The 18,502-nt window shown below is 32.9% G+C and overlaps 1 protein-coding gene and 1 long non-coding RNA gene across 6 annotated transcripts in view; one reads left to right on the top strand and one right to left on the bottom strand.

The window, feature by feature from the left end:
- Positions 1-13,522, bottom strand: part of LOC110996191 (protein hu-li tai shao) — a 65,621-nt gene extending 52,099 nt beyond the window's left edge. For 3 of the 5 annotated variants that reach the window (XM_022263770.2, XM_045633709.1, XM_045633708.1), the window contains exon 1: positions 13,247-13,521. The gene's annotated coding sequence lies outside the window, so the exon portion shown is untranslated. Of the gene's footprint in view, positions 1-13,246 lie in introns of all 5 variants that reach the window. The other 2 variants (XM_022263758.2, XM_045633707.1) reach the window with 1 other exon arrangement.
- Positions 13,523-15,320: 1,798 nt separating this feature from the next.
- Positions 15,321-18,081, top strand: LOC123690344. The gene is made up of 2 exons (XR_006751025.1): positions 15,321-15,451; positions 15,937-18,081. It is a non-coding gene; the product is annotated as an uncharacterized LOC123690344 (long non-coding RNA).
- Positions 18,082-18,502: the final 421 nt, after the last annotated feature.

The following is an 18,502-nucleotide window of genomic DNA, read 5'->3' on the forward strand; positions in this document are numbered from 1 at the left end:
TATACTTATGAATAATATACGTTGACAAGTATATTTGAAGTATGTCATAAACACAAAAGAATAGATATCCCAATATAAAAGTCGACGAACTATATTTAATCATATATGCCGGTAAGGCGCCACAGATGGCGCCACGCGAGATAAGCCTGGCCCTAATAGTACTAATTACAATTACAAATTACGTACGAGCCTTGTTATGAGCTAACTAAACACATACAAGGGCATACTATTTAGCTTCTCATCAACGGAGATCCAGTTCTTAAAAGCGAAAGATTTAATATGGGTACCCTCATAATTATAACAACTAAATCCAAGTGCTTTGAGTATACATTCCTCTCCTTATGTCAAAATGTATTTACGCTATGTTCAAAAGAGATGGGTGGTTAAAACACTGATTTATGTTTTATTATAAAGAGGGTAAAGTTAATAAATTCACAATTTCAATCAATTTTTTTTTATATCAACTGTTTATTAAGTACAAAAGTTTTAATTAAAAGCCTACAGGTAAAAGTGTTGAAACTTAAATTTATTCACAACATTTTTTTAAATATTTCTCGAGGCTATACAGTAGAGTTCCGAATAATTTTTTAATACCTTCAATAAACAATTTTACCTGAAGGTATTTTTAAAACATTTCTGAGTAGATACGGCCCACAACATAGATTCTCTACTAATCAAAACGACTGACTTAACCTCTGATAACACGCGACACTTAACAAATTGGTGCCGATTGAGAAATCACACAAATCATTGCTCGGAGACATTTATATACGGTATTAATTGTGCGTGACTGATAACACCGATCATGCGACCCAGACTGAACTAATACATTTTCCTTTCTGTGAACACTTCAGACGGTGAAGGAAAACATTCTGGAGCAAGTATAAAACCCAAAATCCAACGTGTGTCAGATCAACTACTTGTCAATAAAAAATATGATACAGAAGAGCAGAACCGAAGGAAAACACCACTGTTTTCTTTTATATGTCTCTATGTGTTTACATATATGTGTAATGGTCTACCTTATTGGTCTTATAGACTCGACTTTATACCCTAGATTTCATTCCCAGGTGAAAGAAAAACATTAAATGCCTATATTTTGTTATCACTAACAACTATCACCCCCATGCATCTATGATAATCATAATCCTGGTCGGTTACACAGCCACATGTGCAATGGCTGTTTCAGCACAGATCAGTCACACACGCAGTCCTAGAATGCTTCAAATCATTGAAGCAGTGAGATCGCTCCATGAAGCCTGCTAATTGCCCAGGAGAGTGTGCTTCAGGAAGGTCCTTGGCTGGATAAGCCAGGACTTTAAGAACAACAGACCTATTGAGAGTCTAAGTGGGGAAACTGTGTTCACCAACCATACCATCATACTAGAACTAGGCCATAGCCAACTCGTCTTTGTCATTAATTGAATTAAGAAAATCACTGCAAATGTGCTATCTTCAGGCACATTTCACACACTCACACCAGCATATAGGACATCCGTATTGAATTTTGACCAGAACATGCATAACACCTCGACGTCTGCCATTCCAACTAAGCATTTCTAAGGCAGTTTCTGCCGCGCACCACCACTAAGCCAGCTTCCGACTGAATTATTTCTGAACCAACTTGGGTCCATCAAGAGCGTTCTCAAAGGGTCGGTTACATAAAAAAAACAATGAATCACACAGAGACGGTTGCAGCGCCGCTGAATTATTATTTGTAATCAGCCTTGAACATTTATTCGTAAACGTTAACTTTATATGTAATTGTTTCGCACGTGATTATTAAACATATTACAATAACAAAATGCGATAATTATAGCGTAAGTATATGTTTATTGTAAAATATTAATTTGTGTTTATGGTACATGGTAATACAACCATGATAAATAAAATGTTTTAGGTGTTGAATTTTGAAATGATTTCGAAATCGATTATTTATTAAACAATTCATTTACTAAAGCTTACATCCCGGTACGACCTAACTTAAGCAGGTAAAACCGCAGGAAACATTTAGGTTTTTGATTTATAACATAAAATGTAGTACTAAAAAATTAATATATGAGGGTACCCACACGAACAACCTAAAACTATATAAGTATTACGAACAAATTGTGGGTAACTGTTATTGACGCCTGTGCCGGGGTAGTCGTTCTTTGCAACATTAAAAGTTTGTACAAGTACAAAAGCCAACAAAAACTATACTCAAATACTGTTAACCTTCACAATAAGATAAGATTTGTGGTAACAGATAACTTCACCGATAACAATTTTTTTTAGGTGATAATGCATTTGGGTTTATTGGATGCGTTAGATGAAGCAAATATAGTAAAGAACATTTAGAATACGCATTTCCTTATGATGTGACAATGCGACAAAAAACTAATTGTTTTCGGCCGTTTAATTAGTCCATCTTACGTCCTCGACTTGAGCGAGCACTGACAGTGAATCTAAATAAGTATACATTGTGTTACATTTTTGTATACCAAGGTGGAAATGCGTTGGTGCATCCCCGGCCCTAAATGTGATATGTGAGACATTGCAGGCATAGAAAGAAATTCCATTGGTGCAAAGCTGGGGATGGAACCTACGACCTCAGGAATGAGAATCGCACGCTGAAACCACTTGGCCAACAGTGTTTTACAACTATCAAACGTATATAAAATTTCACAGGAGTTTATTAAAAAATCATTGTTGTCAAAAGTAAAAATAATACCTAGTGTCCTATTAAACGTTAATTTCTACATTATAGACATTTAGCATTAATAGTATAAATATAAATGTCAAGAAGGTAGGAAACTGCAACGGTTCCCTATAACTCCCAAATAGGAATTGTAATCCTGTCAAATTAAAAAAAAAAAATTATTCAGGTAGGTGTTAACATAATGTACACTTATGAACGTCAAAAAAGAAATATACATTGAATGCTTCTAATTTACATGTACTGTAGTTCTCAAATCAAGGGCGTATAACGGAAAAAAAGAACTGGCAATAAACTCTCCAACTGAACTGTCAATGTCCAGTCTAGCCAACATAATAAAACTACACTAACTAAACTATTACTTTCAATGTAAGAACACCAATATTCGAAATTCAAATTCCTAAGACCCACCCAATAAAATCACACCAAAAAACCCAAAACAACTTATACATTTTTTGCAACAGGACCTGTTGGGCCGGTCCACCGAAACCATGAAAGAGACAAACCTACCGACTCGCGTGTTAGACAGAGACGGGTCTGACATACGTGTAACGAAACCCATTAAAACAGTCTCCCAGTTTAAAACATTGCACAATTTAACATGAACGATTTACCAAAAGATCTACACAATAAAATAATAAAGTCCCTACTACACATATTAAAATTTATGTGTATAATAATAATTGCTTCCTTTTTTAAACATTTACTTACATAATTTTGTTCGAGATGACATAAATACGAGTTGAGCATGACGTACAGACCCAAGCTCGTTCTGTTCTGTGTAAGTTCTGTACTTCAAGAGCAAATAACGTTTATGATGAGAGAACGTTACTTGCTAATAAATGAAGCAAAATAAAAAGAAGTTAAAGAATTATTTTTATATGCATTTGTCGGGCCTATCAAGGCTGCTATTGTTTCAATTTCTTTCTAACCATTCATCATCCTGCCTGGATCCACATCAGTCACACACATACTTAATCCGCCACACATACAATGCTCCATAGTAAAACTATAGTTATTTGGAAAAAAATATCCTTTCCATTTATACACATACCACGTCAAGTGTGGAACGTTTCCAATCGTTTTAGTGGTGTTAAGCATCGGAAAGTCGAAAAAAATATTAACAACTAGCTGACCTGGCAAACTTCGTCTTGCCAAACTACTACCTTTAACTCAGCGCCATCTGTTAGAATTGTATCAAATAATAAACAAATGTTAATGTTATCGTAATTTTAGTAAGGATGCCTATTTTTTTGAAAATGAAATATAGCCTATGTCACTCAGGAATGATGTAGCTTTCCAACAGTGAAAGAATTTTTCAAATCTGCCAAGTAGTTTCGGAGCCTATTCAATTCATACAAACAAACAAACAAAAAATCAAACCTTTCCTCTTTATAATATTAGTATAGATAACGCATAATTCAATCCCTGCCCCGCACCGTAACGTTTTACCCAAACTCCCTAGTGTTCTAAAAACAAACGAACAAGAAACTTACAACTTGCAGGTCTTACCCACAGATTTATTAATATATTTCGTGATGATTTTTACCCCTTAATAGAAGATGCCTTGTGTGCCCATTTCACGGAGATGTTTCCTCGCAGAGAGATAATTGCGCACACAACCCTTTGGTGCAATAAACCTGACTTTAACATGCACCTCTCAACCCTGAGCAATGGACAACAAAAGCAATATTTCATAACATACTATAAATATGAAAGATATTCAATGATAATAGATCTAAAATGGAGGAAATAGAATTCAGTATATAATGATACCATTTCCTCAGTCGAGTGGCGACCTTGCGAGTTTATTCATCATGATGTCACTGCTCGACTCATCTTAGTTGAGGTTGATTGTACATTTGATATGTACATTATAGTCTTTTCATAAATAGATTGTGTGTGTATAATTAAGTAAATCAAAAACTAAATCAGTTTAATTACACTGTTTTAACACTAGAATTTCATTTGTTTCAAGTGCTATTGGACTAATCTGTATTTAAGGCATTTTATATTCTTTCACATGATAAAAAATATTTTTAAAAAATCAGTAGAACTACAACATCATAGGGTCTAGACCTCAAATTTCTGTATCTGTTTCATGATCGTTTGTCAATCTAATAGGCAAGTTTATCAGCCTCCTGCACCTGACACACGCCGTCAACTTTGTGTAAAGCTGGATTGGCTCACCGTTCGAGCGAATGTTAAATGTGCACAGATAGAAAGTCGATTGGTGCACAGCCATAGATAGAACCTACGGCCTCAGGGATGAGAGTCTCACGCTGAAACCACTAGGTTGGTTTTTGTTTTGTTTTTTAAAATCCAAGTTTGTACTCCATATGTAAGGCAAGGTATCTATATAATCATGATATAATCCTAACAATAAAAGTTTTATATAGTATTCTGAGTAGTGTAACTAACTTATAAAGAAAAACACTTTTTAACGGATTATAGTTATGTATTATTGTATTTAAACTTATAATTATTTGTACATAATTTTAAATTTAAACCGACGTTTTGACCGATACAATAATACATAACTATAATCCGTTAAAAAGTGTTTTTCTTTAAATGTGTAAAAGTTATGTTAATAAAAGACAATACTAAGTGTAACTAACTGTTTATTCGTCCTGTCGTTAATAAGTATAGGCCTCCAATATGTTTTGTCATGGGTCTGTACCACTCGTACCTTTTGACATGTCTAGCGGTTGAATCGCGGTTTCTTTATAAGTTCATAATAATACTAGCATTTTATTTCAGATACCTTATACATTTATATTTGTATCCCAGTTTTCTTGGGTATCTCTGCAGCATTTGGGCATAGGGCTCCTGCAAACCTCGCCTCTGCCTGCAGTGTGCCACTCTCTGCCATGTACCACCTGCCATTATCTTAATTTGCTCTATCCACCTTTTAATTCTCTTTTCGTTAACTGTAGCTTTGGAGTAATTTACTTTATATAGAAAAATGCAAGTTTTTCGCATTTGTGGTTTCCTTCACCACCTGATACTGCCCTGTTGACAGATAATTTCATATGACCAATTCATACGCCATATTATTTAAAAAATTAAATTTGTCTTATCTGTTTTAATTACCGGATCACAAACGCCGTCAAAACCATGCTTCGTAAAACTTTGGGTGTTCGCACATAAAAATAATATAAAAAATCAATTCAAAAGAAATAAAAACGCATTACGCATATGCCATCAGCCGAGTTCCGACCGGTTCGAATATAAATGGCAAGCTTTTAACATTTTATGCAACAATCTCGCAATTTGACTTTTGTAATAGCAAATAACTGTAAATCCGTTCTATCGGATACAAACGGAATTACAATTTATTAATATTATTCAAAATAAGATTGATTACTCTGTTTTTAATAGACAACGAAATATATTAAGTAGTTAATTTATGTAATTTTTATTATATATTTTCATATGTTTTTTTTTTGTTTCATCTGTAAGTTAATTCATTTATTGTTCACTCTTGTCAATTTAGGGTCACCTGTTAAGGCAAGCAGGCAGGTTTTTTTATAAATAAATAAATCAAGATATCTTAAAATATTTGAAATATCTTATACTATACTTTAATATTAAGAATATCTATAGCGCTAAGTCACCTGTAGGTCACCCAACACCCACCCTCACACATCAACACAGTTGAATTAGGTATTTCTTAATTAAATGTACAGTGTAAAGTCACACACATGAATTTAAATGGACCGAGCATTTTTCTTCGTTATAGAGAATCTTCGCTATAGGGAGAGAAGAGACAAATTTAACCAATTACAATACAATTTCATAAACCAGCGGACCCGACAGCCATTGTCCTGCATGGTATTTCAAGCGATTATGATATTAAACAATGTATGAGAGTTCCGACTGCAACGCCATTTGCCGGGCTGATTAATGAATCTAAACGCATACAAAAAAATCATTCAAATCGGTACAGCCGTTTAAGAGGAGATCTGTGACATACATACGTACAATAGAATTATATATGTATATATAAGCTATCCTATCGTTTAAGTAAGATCAAACTGCATATAGTGTGAAAATTTCATTGTAATCGGTTAAGTAGTTCATAGCGGACAAACAACGTGATTTATATATATATAATAGATGGGTGACAATGGAGCGTTTAGTAACTGAGGCTAAAATTTCCTACAGGCAATGTATTCTAAGAATAATGGCACATGCGTTAATGCAATTAACTATAACAAATCCGAGACGGTTGTTTATGACTTGAATTAGTTTTGTGATCTGAATATTAAAACAATTATACTTCAGTATGTAATATGTTGTTGATGTCTAATTTTTTCGTAATAGAGAGTGGCTGGTCCGTTATATAGTATGTATTAATGAATGGCTTCTGTGTTAAACCAAGGAAATGATACCTTTGTTACATTATATAGAGATTTTCGATTAAACGAAAGTCGTTCTAAAGAAGTTACACTGTATTTAATAATGCAATGACCTGGGAAACTTTTTCACGAATGCTCTACGAATCGAATATCAATGCTTATCAGGTAGAAATCCAGTTCCCATACGCATGTCATGGCCATATCAAATCAACTTTCTGGACGCAAGCCAAACGCATTTACGAACTACACCTTGTAGTGTTTAGTAAATAATTCTAAGATCCATATTAAAAATAGATTATTCGACACCGAACTGTATTTAAACTTTGGTTTTAACAAAACATTTATTACCAAATGTATACTCAAATCAAATGTATCAAAAATCACCCCAAGAACCAATTGTAGTTGAAAGTTCTGTATGTTTTAGTCAGTCTTCACACTATTTCCTCAATAATATATTCCTGAATATATTATGTTACATACATATGTATTTTTTTTATAAAGACACGATTCATTATTTATATTGTAATCTGTCAGAGTATATATATATATTTATATTGTAATAAGCCAGCACTTACTAGAATTTAATTGTGTATTATATTCAATGTTATCTGTATCACTTGTCGATTGTAACAGTTAAAAAATTTAAAATATTACATTGTGCAACAGAAAATTTCAATTTCAATATACTTCGAATCCCATATAAATTCAATCATCAATATACTTATTATAATTAAAAGTATCATCTTGATATAATCCGTTTAGAAACACTTTGCCCTCGTATTATGCACCCTACATACCTACTCAAATGTTAACTTATGTACAACAAAACTACATATCAAAACGCTTGGGAAAAAGATTTATTTTTGTTAATTCTACGTTTCTTAGCGTTTTCACTACAAAACTTTTCATGACCCACTAACCCGCAATGTATTTGTAAACCATAACATTAGTTTACGTCATCATTCCCAGGCAATTACCTACATTATGAATCGAATTTCAGTAATTTTCCATAAAAAATATTTTCGTCGTTTACTTTTTTAACGTGTTAACGATTTAAAGAGATTAAAATAACCAATAATACACTATCACTAACTCTTATCAAGACCTAGTTTAAAAGCATTGTAAAACGCATGTGTCTATCCAAGTTTGTAGCTTATTGGCAACGGGCCACGATGCGGCGATTACGTCATCACAGTAATTGACTATGAAATGGGAATTATAGACTTCATTTTAGAATATATATTCATCATCAGCCTAGTCTACAGTTGAGATTTGAGACTTGCTGTGACTCTTGAATCTCAAAACTAAATCAGCCATGACATAATGTCTCATTTCTAAATTTGAAGGTAAGGGAGCGTCCAATTATTACGTCACGCAATGTTTGGAGATTTCCCCCCCCCCCCTCCTCTCATGTAACGCGCCGTAACGTTCTTCAGTACCCAATACAAAAACGTACTTATGGCTTATTACACCTTTAAGTTGCCATTTATGTGGTATAAAGTATCGGAAAGTTGAAAATAATAATAACAATAACGCATAATTCAATCCCCGCCCCGCATCGTTTTATACCCCACACACACACACACCCCCCCCCCCTTAATACTTGAACGCTCCCTTAATCCTGATACAGGTCTAGTCATAATCCAATTTACAGCCAGTTCTTAGTTCAGGCGTCAGAACTGGCAAGAACATGTCTGCCAATCTTTTTAACAATCAAGTTTCTCTCTTATACAAGATATGCTATAATTACACAATGCACCATATAACAATACACAAACATTGAGCTTTCATCAACAGAAGACGTGGAGTAATAGGAGCATGCACTGACAATACACAACACATCATATGGCATGTGCATCACAGTTGAAAGTATAAAATATACACAGCCCAGGAATAATCTTTTTTTTCCTTTGTGACTGAGGCGCAAACTAGCTGCTGTGGTATCTGACAGAATAACCAGCGCTGTGGAACATTCTGCTCCTCAGCATAATGTTGAGCTAGGGCCAATTACAGGCACAGCACAAACGCATTATTCATTTGAACTGAGTTGAATGGGAAAAGAAATTTTATTATAATTATTAAGTATTATGAAGTTTTTCTTTTCATTGTTTTTGATATCTCATTTTTTTTTTCTTTGATTATTGTTATTTTGTGTGGTTAGGTGTGTGTGTTTTGTTTGTAATAAATCTTATATCTGTAAGTTTGAACACACAAATTTTTAATAATAAGTATGAAATGATTAGCATTGACTTACTAAACCACACTAAAAAATTCAATCAAAAACAAAAATAGATAGTTAATTTTTTAAAGTTTAACATAATTTTTTTATTAAGTACAATGTCAATCATATATCACATATGATGCTATAGTCAAAGTTATTGAATTAAATTAATGAATTAAAAAATTAATAATACTTTCTTCCTAGTATGGATATTCTTAGTACATCAAATGTCAGAATAAACATTACATACCTGTTTTGTACAATAAAATATATACTACAGCGTTTATCATTTGCTATAATCAACATTATACCAAAGACCTATCATTAGAAGAGCAATTTGAATTTTTTATGGTGGATTTACATGGAAACACATTATTCTTTGGGCAAAAAAACCTAAATTTTGTAGCCACAGTAAATTAAAAGATTATATAGTTCAATTTAAGTGTCCCTTAATTTCTTCCCTGTTAAAGGCAAATAAAAATAAGTGTTTATTCTGGAGAATCAACACCTTACATATACAATATACTATTTGATGTCAACGTGTAAGTAACCTACTTATTAGTTACTTGTAATGATGATGCCATTTCTTTATACTACCTAGCGTAAGTAACACTCAAAATATATAGTCCCTTGTTGAGTACTTTCTTATATCTATATGTTACTTAATACATAGAGTATGCTAAAAATTAAAAAAGATTTCAGAATGCCTTTATTTAAGGCCTGTTAACCAATTATTATAGAAAATTTTTTATCATCATATATATAACATTATCTTTCATAGGTGCCATTTGTCCACTATCAGTCACAGATAAGTGATAACCTGTTTCCACTTATAATTTATATTTGCTTTTTAAAACCCAATACAATATTTTATAAATTGTTTAAATATATGATTATAATTTCCTCTTTTCAGCAATCATAGCCTGATTAACTTAACATGTTAATTACATCCAAAAATAAGAACTCCATACTAGATCCTTTTCAATCGGGTTTCCGCCCGGGGCATAGCACGACAACTGCATTGGTTTAGGTCTCTGACGATATTCGTCAGGGGATGGATGATGGGCAGCTCACTGTTCTCACTCTGCTTGACTTTAGCAATGCTTTCAATACTGTGAACTTTGAAATTCTGCTTGGGTTGCTTCGTTCTTTAAAAATCTCTCCATCTGCTATTGCTTGGTTCGATAGCTATCTCAACGGTCGTCGCCAGCGTATTAAAATTAATGATACACACTCGCAGTGGAATAACGTAAGTACTGGTGTACCGCAGGGTGGAGTACTTTCACCTCTACTATTTTCTGTCTTTATTAACACACTGACAGCACGTCTTTTGGTTATGTTAGCGCAATCTCTTCTGCTTCCTATTCTCGACTATGCGGACTCCTGCACCTCCGATATGAATGAAGAGCTACTCAACAAGCTCGAACGCCTGCAGAACTTCTGCATACGTTTCATATTTGGTCTTAGGAAATATGACCATGTGTCTAAGTTCCGCAGGCAGCTGGGGTGGCTACCTATTCGACTCAGACGTGACGCTCATATTCTTAAGTTTCTAATATTCAATTCTTTTCAATCCCAAAACCCCTGCTTATCTCAAAAATAATTTCTTAGGTCCTTCTAACTATACGCTACGCTCTTCCAATAGATATCTATTGGAAATTCCATCCCACAGCTCTTCCTTCATAGGCAATTCATTTAGGATTTCCGCCATTAGGCTGTGGAATAAGCTGCCTGAGTCTATACAATTAGCTTCCTAACTAAATATTTCCTAACCTTATCATATCCTGATCAATCGTGACCTGTGTAATTCTTGTATCTCCTGTTCGTTTTGTAATTCTCTATTTGTAAGATTAGCTTTTTAGTTTTAGTTAGTTTTTATAATATATATAGTTATTAATAGATTAAGGTTCTATATATTAATATAAATTTATTTTGTTTTTTATATAACTTCTGCACTTCTTGAACCCATCATTTTTTTTTTATTACTTTTCTTACTAGGGTTGCCTGGAAGAGATCACTTGTTAGCGATAAGGCCGCCCGTTGCATCCCTTGTAATTTATATATATTGTGTTATTTGTATTTCTTTAGCAACAAAGTGTAAATAAATAAAACTAAATAAAATAAATCTACTATACCTTATTTACTTATTACTCTTTGTTTAACCAAATTTAAACACAGCCTTTAAATATTAAATAATTAGATATGATTATGAAGAATGGCATATAACACTTCAACAACAAAAAAAAAGTACTTAATGATTTCACAAGAATCTGCTTTGATTCTACTTGCTATACAATCTAACTTAACAATTGAATAAAAACTAATGTTCAACAAAAACCATTAAATTTGAATATTTTCTATATTTCAATGCTATATAGATGTCGAAACAAAAAATTAGAATCCACGCACAGACAATGGAATTCAAATAACTGTGACAAAAAATTAATAGCACTTTTTGAGTCCCAATTTTATAACAAAAGACTTCTTCGATTGTGAAGAAATTGTAAAAGATAGAGATGTCAATGTTTCTAAATCAATTGCCATGGGTAACTTATTAAATAATTTTTTTCTTTATTAAAATCACAGTATCACTCTGATCTAGCCTAAAAGAGCATGCATATATTTTGGACATTAAATGTGTCTTAATTATATATCATTTGGTAACCTTATCAAATTTAGTCCGGGGTTCTTAAAGTAGGTTCTAGATTGGGTATGTGGCGTAGACAACACCTACATCTCTAACAGGTAAAAGTGACTATCTCAGTAACTTTTACCACACATGACAGTAAAACAGATATTATTTTGAAATAGTGTTTACTATATTACCCATAACTAGATAGATATTTTGTGATGTACCAAATATGGCAAAGCTTGAGTAAGTACACAAGAATCATGAAATAACAAACAAAAAATAATTCTAGAAAAATAGATTTTGTTTGACATTTAATCTATTAAACAAATTAATTTTTAAAAAGACTTTAAATATCACTTACAGTATAATATGTATTTAAAAGAAAGTTTGCCTTTTCAACCATGATTTGAAAACTATTCAATAAAGCTAAAAATAAAAACAAACTGTCCATGACATTTTAAATGGGAACATCATTACTATAATAAAACTTAAAAGGTAAAACTATATACTTAATGGAACAAGTTTTTGTAAAACATAATTCAGTGGTACTTGCAAATGACTGCTTCACTGAGTTAGTATAATTTGAACTTGAACACATTCATTTTGTTTTTTTTAAAGCATAAAATAATAAGTTAATAATCAAATGAAAAAGCTACCCCATCCGCAGAAGAAAAAAACTCCGAGAAATATTGGGCTTGATTTATTTAGAATACAATAAATCAAATATATTATATTTTAGCCACTAACTATTTTCCATATTATTTTGATTACATAATCTGAAACTGTGAAATAAACGTTGATAAAGATTTAAAAGTCGTGTAATTTTTCAGTTAACCCTGAACAATCTCGATTATTAAATCTGAGTCTAGTAGTTACGACAATCCAGCCGAATTATAGAGCACTATTCATTCAGTGTATGTATCAATTCAAATAACATTTTAATTCGATCGGGTTGGATCGTCAGCCCGCGCCCTCAGTGACATCACCTCTTCTAGTAGATAACAACCAATTGAAGTCACGCCCAGTATATTATAGCATTCGGCACGTAATTATCAACAAAAGGTGAAAAGAATCACGTACAATCTAGATATTAACCTATAAACAATTATATAGCCTTTTGATGTTTTTAAAAAGATCAAGATGTGTCATACGGTAATAACATAATTCTAGCGTCGAAATTCACTAACACGGCGTCTTAGTCATTTTGCAGCTGAAAGAGCTAAAAATCGTCCTATTTATATTGACAGTACGACAACCACACCCATAATTGTAAAGTTCATAGATTCGTATAAGATATTTATAAATTAAAATCATATAAAAGAAATTAAACTTACAGGCTTGAAGTAAGATAATCAGGAAGATAATTATTTGTCACAGCACAAAAATCACTTCACTTAGCGAGTAACTGGAAACTTACACTAAGCACACATACGACATAATATTGCGAACAATACGTACACAAAAAGTTATTTTGTGTTTATTAATGCACTAGCACCACCGACATTACGCGAAAATTCGTTATTTCTTTTTTTTAAGCGAAAAAAGAAGCTAGTCCGTACCGCAACCAAAGATCGATGTCGGCTTTTGTTTCCTTTTTTCGCCGACAATAATTGGCGTCGCTAGCGTAGTTACAGAAAATGTTGCCATTCAAAATTTACCATAGACAACTATAACATTTTTTGTATATCGGGCTGGGATGGATGCCATATCTTACATTTTATATTTTACCTTTCTTATTAACAATGATTTATCGCATTGCGAAAGGAGAGATCGCATTGTAATTTCATAAATCACATTTGACACCTGATTATAATTAAATAATGTAACTTTGTTAGACTAAACTATTTGTTAAACTATGTACAATTTATAATTATAATTAATACAATTTTAAATAAAAAAATAATTAAATTAATTAGGAGAAAGGAGCTAAAAATTCAACTTAAAGAAGAAATTCCTAACGGAAAACGGCCTACATCAGATGTGACAAACTAAAAATTAAGGAAAAACAAATTAAAAAAAGAAAACGGGCACCGTCTAGTAGGTACAGTAGACGGTGCCCGTTTTCAGACGGACTCTGTTGAAGACACAAGAAAGAATGAGAGTGTCGCCTATCTATCTATCAGTAAGGTTAATGCATTTGAAAAAATGAGAATAGATGCCTCAGACAAACAGAGAACGGTAGCAGCTAGCAACCAAACATCGGCAAGAAGGAAAATATAAACAAAAATAAATAAAACCGATAAATAAATTGAACCGATAAACAAAATCAAACAATTAAACATAATCAAACAAAAGAAGCATTCCCCAACTCGGCTGGTCTCCGTGGGGAATTAGACCACAACTCCCCAAATGTACAACCTTAAATGTAAAAATGGGGGAGGCCTTTGCCAGTGGGCACACAGAATCAGTTATCATAGACAACAAAAAGAATAGCTATAATGTATATATTGATTCTGATATGAGGCTATAAATATAAAAATATATATATATACAATTTATCAAACAGTTGCTTAGTTTACTTTAAAAAAATATGTTTAACATATTAATAATATACTTCAGATAGTCATCTCAAAGGTTTGAGGTAATGTTAAACATTTTTAATACAAGCATTACAGCGTCATAATAAATGAATGTTAATCACATAATACTATACACTTGTAAATAAAAGATGCAGTATCTTATTCATATGTACTTAAATGTTGGGTAGTTCCATTACACTGGCAAACTTTTATTTGCGACGTTCCATATCGCGCAATGAGATCTTCATAATGTTTTTTTATTTATTTCACTACATGTTAATTGGTTTATTAACAATTCATTAAACTTTTACTGAATATTTTATTCTAACTTTAATATAAGAGTTATTGTTAAATTTGAGTAAAAACGTAAAACCATACAAATATCCCTTACTAAAGAATGAAGCTATTGGGGAACGGAACGGAACAATCCATTGCCCGTCTGTCAAATATCAAACTGTCATAGTCAAAGATTATATTTAATTTATAAAATCAAAATGTAACTCATTCATATTCAAAATGGCGTGCAAGTAGGTTGTGCGTTACTGTTATTTTAATTTTTAGTTTTTATTTTACAAAGTTTACATATTGTTGACTTAAAATAGGTAAGTATTAACGATATAAAATTTATTTATGTGATCAAAACATGTGGGACTGATTCTATTATACGATTTCCAGCTATAATGGGCAGGTCGCCTAGTCCCCGCCGGCGTGACCGAGATGACAGGCGGGAGCGCCGTGACCGTGATCGTGACAGAGATAGGCGCCGGCGAACCCGATCACGATCACGATCACTAGAACGCAGGCGACGATCCCCAGACAGAGAAAGGCGGCGTTCGCCTTCGCCGAGACGACGCCGTTCGCGGTCACTATCTCCTGGCCCTAGCACCTCCTTCGTTCCTAAACCTAAGAAAAGTTACGTCGAGCGACCCATCGTCACCCCCGCTGATTTGGAGGGAAAGTCACCAGAAGAGCAGGAAATGCTTAAAGTGATGGGCTTTTGTGGGTTCGATACAACAAAAGGTAAGAAAGTTGAAGGAAATGTCGAAGGTGACGTGCATGTCGTTCTAAAACGTAAATATAGACAGTACATGAATAGGAAAGGAGGTTTCAATCGACCGTTGGACTTTGTCGCATAATGGTATCGCACAATCTTGGACCTGCAGGGTCGTAGCCATGTGATAGTTTTAAATCTTGTCCTAAAATCTAGTTTAACTGGTTTTATTCCTATAGAAAGAACCCCCTTTATAACATCTCTTACCTTGATGCAATCCTGTTGGAAGTCTATTCATATTAGGGGTGTTCAAACTAGTTCATAGCATTAAAGAAAAGTCGCTTATTATAGAAGAAAGTAAACTAATGTGGGGACAAGATTTAAAACACATTTATAGATCTAAGTGTTATATACAATTTTTCAATTCTGTATTCAAGTTATAGCTATGATATAGAGAAACACAAAATATGATAAGCCGTATAATTTGGCATTCAAAATTATAAATTACTTTCAGGACTCCCGTGTTACAAAAAGTTTACAGATGCACCTCAAAAAAATTATAGGAACAATCGAAGAAGGTAAAAATTGTCAAAATTTAACATGATTCCTATGAGAAAATTATAAAATTTATATCATAGCTATAACTTAAATATTCTATAAAAAGCAGCTGAGTTTATTAAACCTTTTTACGGTAACAATATAAATTCAGCTGTTTACATTTGCATAAGGATATCGGTTTAGCATCTCAACTTTGCATTACTAAACTTCCACGGAGCCTGGGGCTACTAGCTATTAAACACAGTATTTACCATTGCCATCTCTATCGGTGATAATATTGGTGTTTTTGTAGGGAGATTCCATTTAATAAGAATTTTACTATATTGAGACCGAAGCCAGCAAGGTAAAACAAGTATTTTAAACATTGGCAAAAATCAAACATCACAAATTAATAACCTTTATAGTACTGTAAAAACTGGAATGATTAAAAGCAAGACAGATGTGTTTGCTCACAATCTACAATTTGCATTTCTATCTTGGAATTATCTAATTGATTTTGACTTTGACAGTTATATTGATTTTGACAGTTAACTCGCATCTTATATATACACATGCTACCAGACTCATGCGAGTCTTGCGAGTTGAGATGTTATTACCAACTAGATTAGGCCGTTACACAGTGCCCGTGCGTTGCCAACGCCCGCACGGTGCCCGATATAGCGCCATGCGCACCAAGAAACATGTTGAAGTTGGCTCTGAAGCGATTTATAAGGTCTTAGTGAAGTAATGGAGTTATAGACTGTCTACCCTCATTCCAAACAATATTATTTACCTTTTATGTAATCTACACTTTCCAGATTATCTTATAAGCTCCAAGCCAATCAATTTAAATGATCCAACCTTCACTAAACCGTTAATAAGACTGAAGCTAATGTGCCTTAGTTTTAAGTTTCCCGCGCGACGTGTCTTCAATAGATATATTTTTACACATATACACCCCATACCCCCCAATCCTCCACAACTACAATAGTTAAAAGATTGTCGAGTCATAGTGTTGTTTTTTTTTAATTTTCCATAAACAAATACAGCACTATGCCACGACAGTCTCCATAGACAATATACAAATGTTATATTATTATTGTATTTTTATACGCACCCACGTCGCGCGGGGGGGCACGCCTGGCGTATGACGTCACATCAAAGCCAACTTCACTTGTTTGTCACAACACCAGCACCCCCCGAATGAATCAAACTAGCGAAAATTTTTAAAGAAATTTTAATATCAAGAAAAGTGTGATTTGGATTGCTTTTATAGTACAAAGCAGAGTTGTTCGTTTGTTTGTGGACTTTTGGCGAGTGTCCAATTAACAGAAACTCATGCAATTTGAAATTTAAAAATCAGTTTTACATTAACTTTTTTGGTTTAATCACCAAACCATTTTATTAGTAATATTCCATTGGAAAACCAAAGATTCATTCCCACGTGTATATACCACGTTTTTCTTTAATTCCAAAATTGTACATTTTCGGTCGTAAGTGTAAATTGAAATAAGTATAAGATGTTTGTACAATTTCATTAAATTAATTTCATTCTAATTCTCAAACACATTTATTTCTGTTTAAAATCGTATGGTATCAAAAAATGGATTGAGGGCTTACAATCATTTTAATTCCGCATTGTCTACGAATTTTTTATTCAAATTTGAATGTACCTCCTGAGATTTACAAGTCTGTTTTGAATTTTAAAATATGTGTGCGAGTCTTATACTCCTGCATAATTTGGGTTCATATAACAATCTGTGTTAAACAGCTATGAATAACAAAAACAATTGTTTTGGATTAGATTTATATGATGATATTAAAATGATTGTGAACTCTAAATATTCCGTAGTTTTCTGTACTATAAGTAAAAAGTACAGAATGAAAATAATAAATTAATTTTAAATTTATGTATATTTGGAATGACAACAAAATAATGATAAAATATTAATATTATTTATTTGAGTCGTTATTTTTCCACATTTTTCGTCATATGTAATAGAAATAAATGCTTATGTATTTTGGTTTTGAAATTTCTGTTTGATCACAGATTTTAAAGGTTGGTACGAATATATTGTTTGTGATCAAATGTCGAAAGTTTGAATAAAATTATGATTTTAAATTTTGTTTTTTTTTAACCTACCCTACATGTGTGTAACCAAACGTTCGATTCAGTCAGGCTACGCAGGCGATTTTTCAATGTGCAATTAACACTTGTTTATCATTGAGTATCAGATCTGTTGAGGCCTGTATTCACTTTGATTAGTGCGAGTGCAAATAGTGTCCAATTATTGTACAGCGGCTCTGTTAAGTAAATTCAGTTATCATATAGTTTGCTGCGAGAGAAAGGGGAAGAAGGCGCACGTGACGTCATTACTCGCAAAAAAAATAGAATACGCTTCTAATCAAACCGAATACAGGCCTTTAGGCAAAGCATCTTCAGGATAATAAAGAGTAAAAAACGGACCTGCTTATCTCCTGACGGAGACATTATTCGGTTTATTACTTCCTTCTGTTTTACCTGAACCCGAATTATTTCTTGA

This window comes from Pieris rapae, chromosome 24, assembly GCF_905147795.1.
Source record: "Pieris rapae chromosome 24, ilPieRapa1.1, whole genome shotgun sequence".
NCBI lineage: Eukaryota > Metazoa > Arthropoda > Insecta > Lepidoptera > Pieridae > Pieris > Pieris rapae.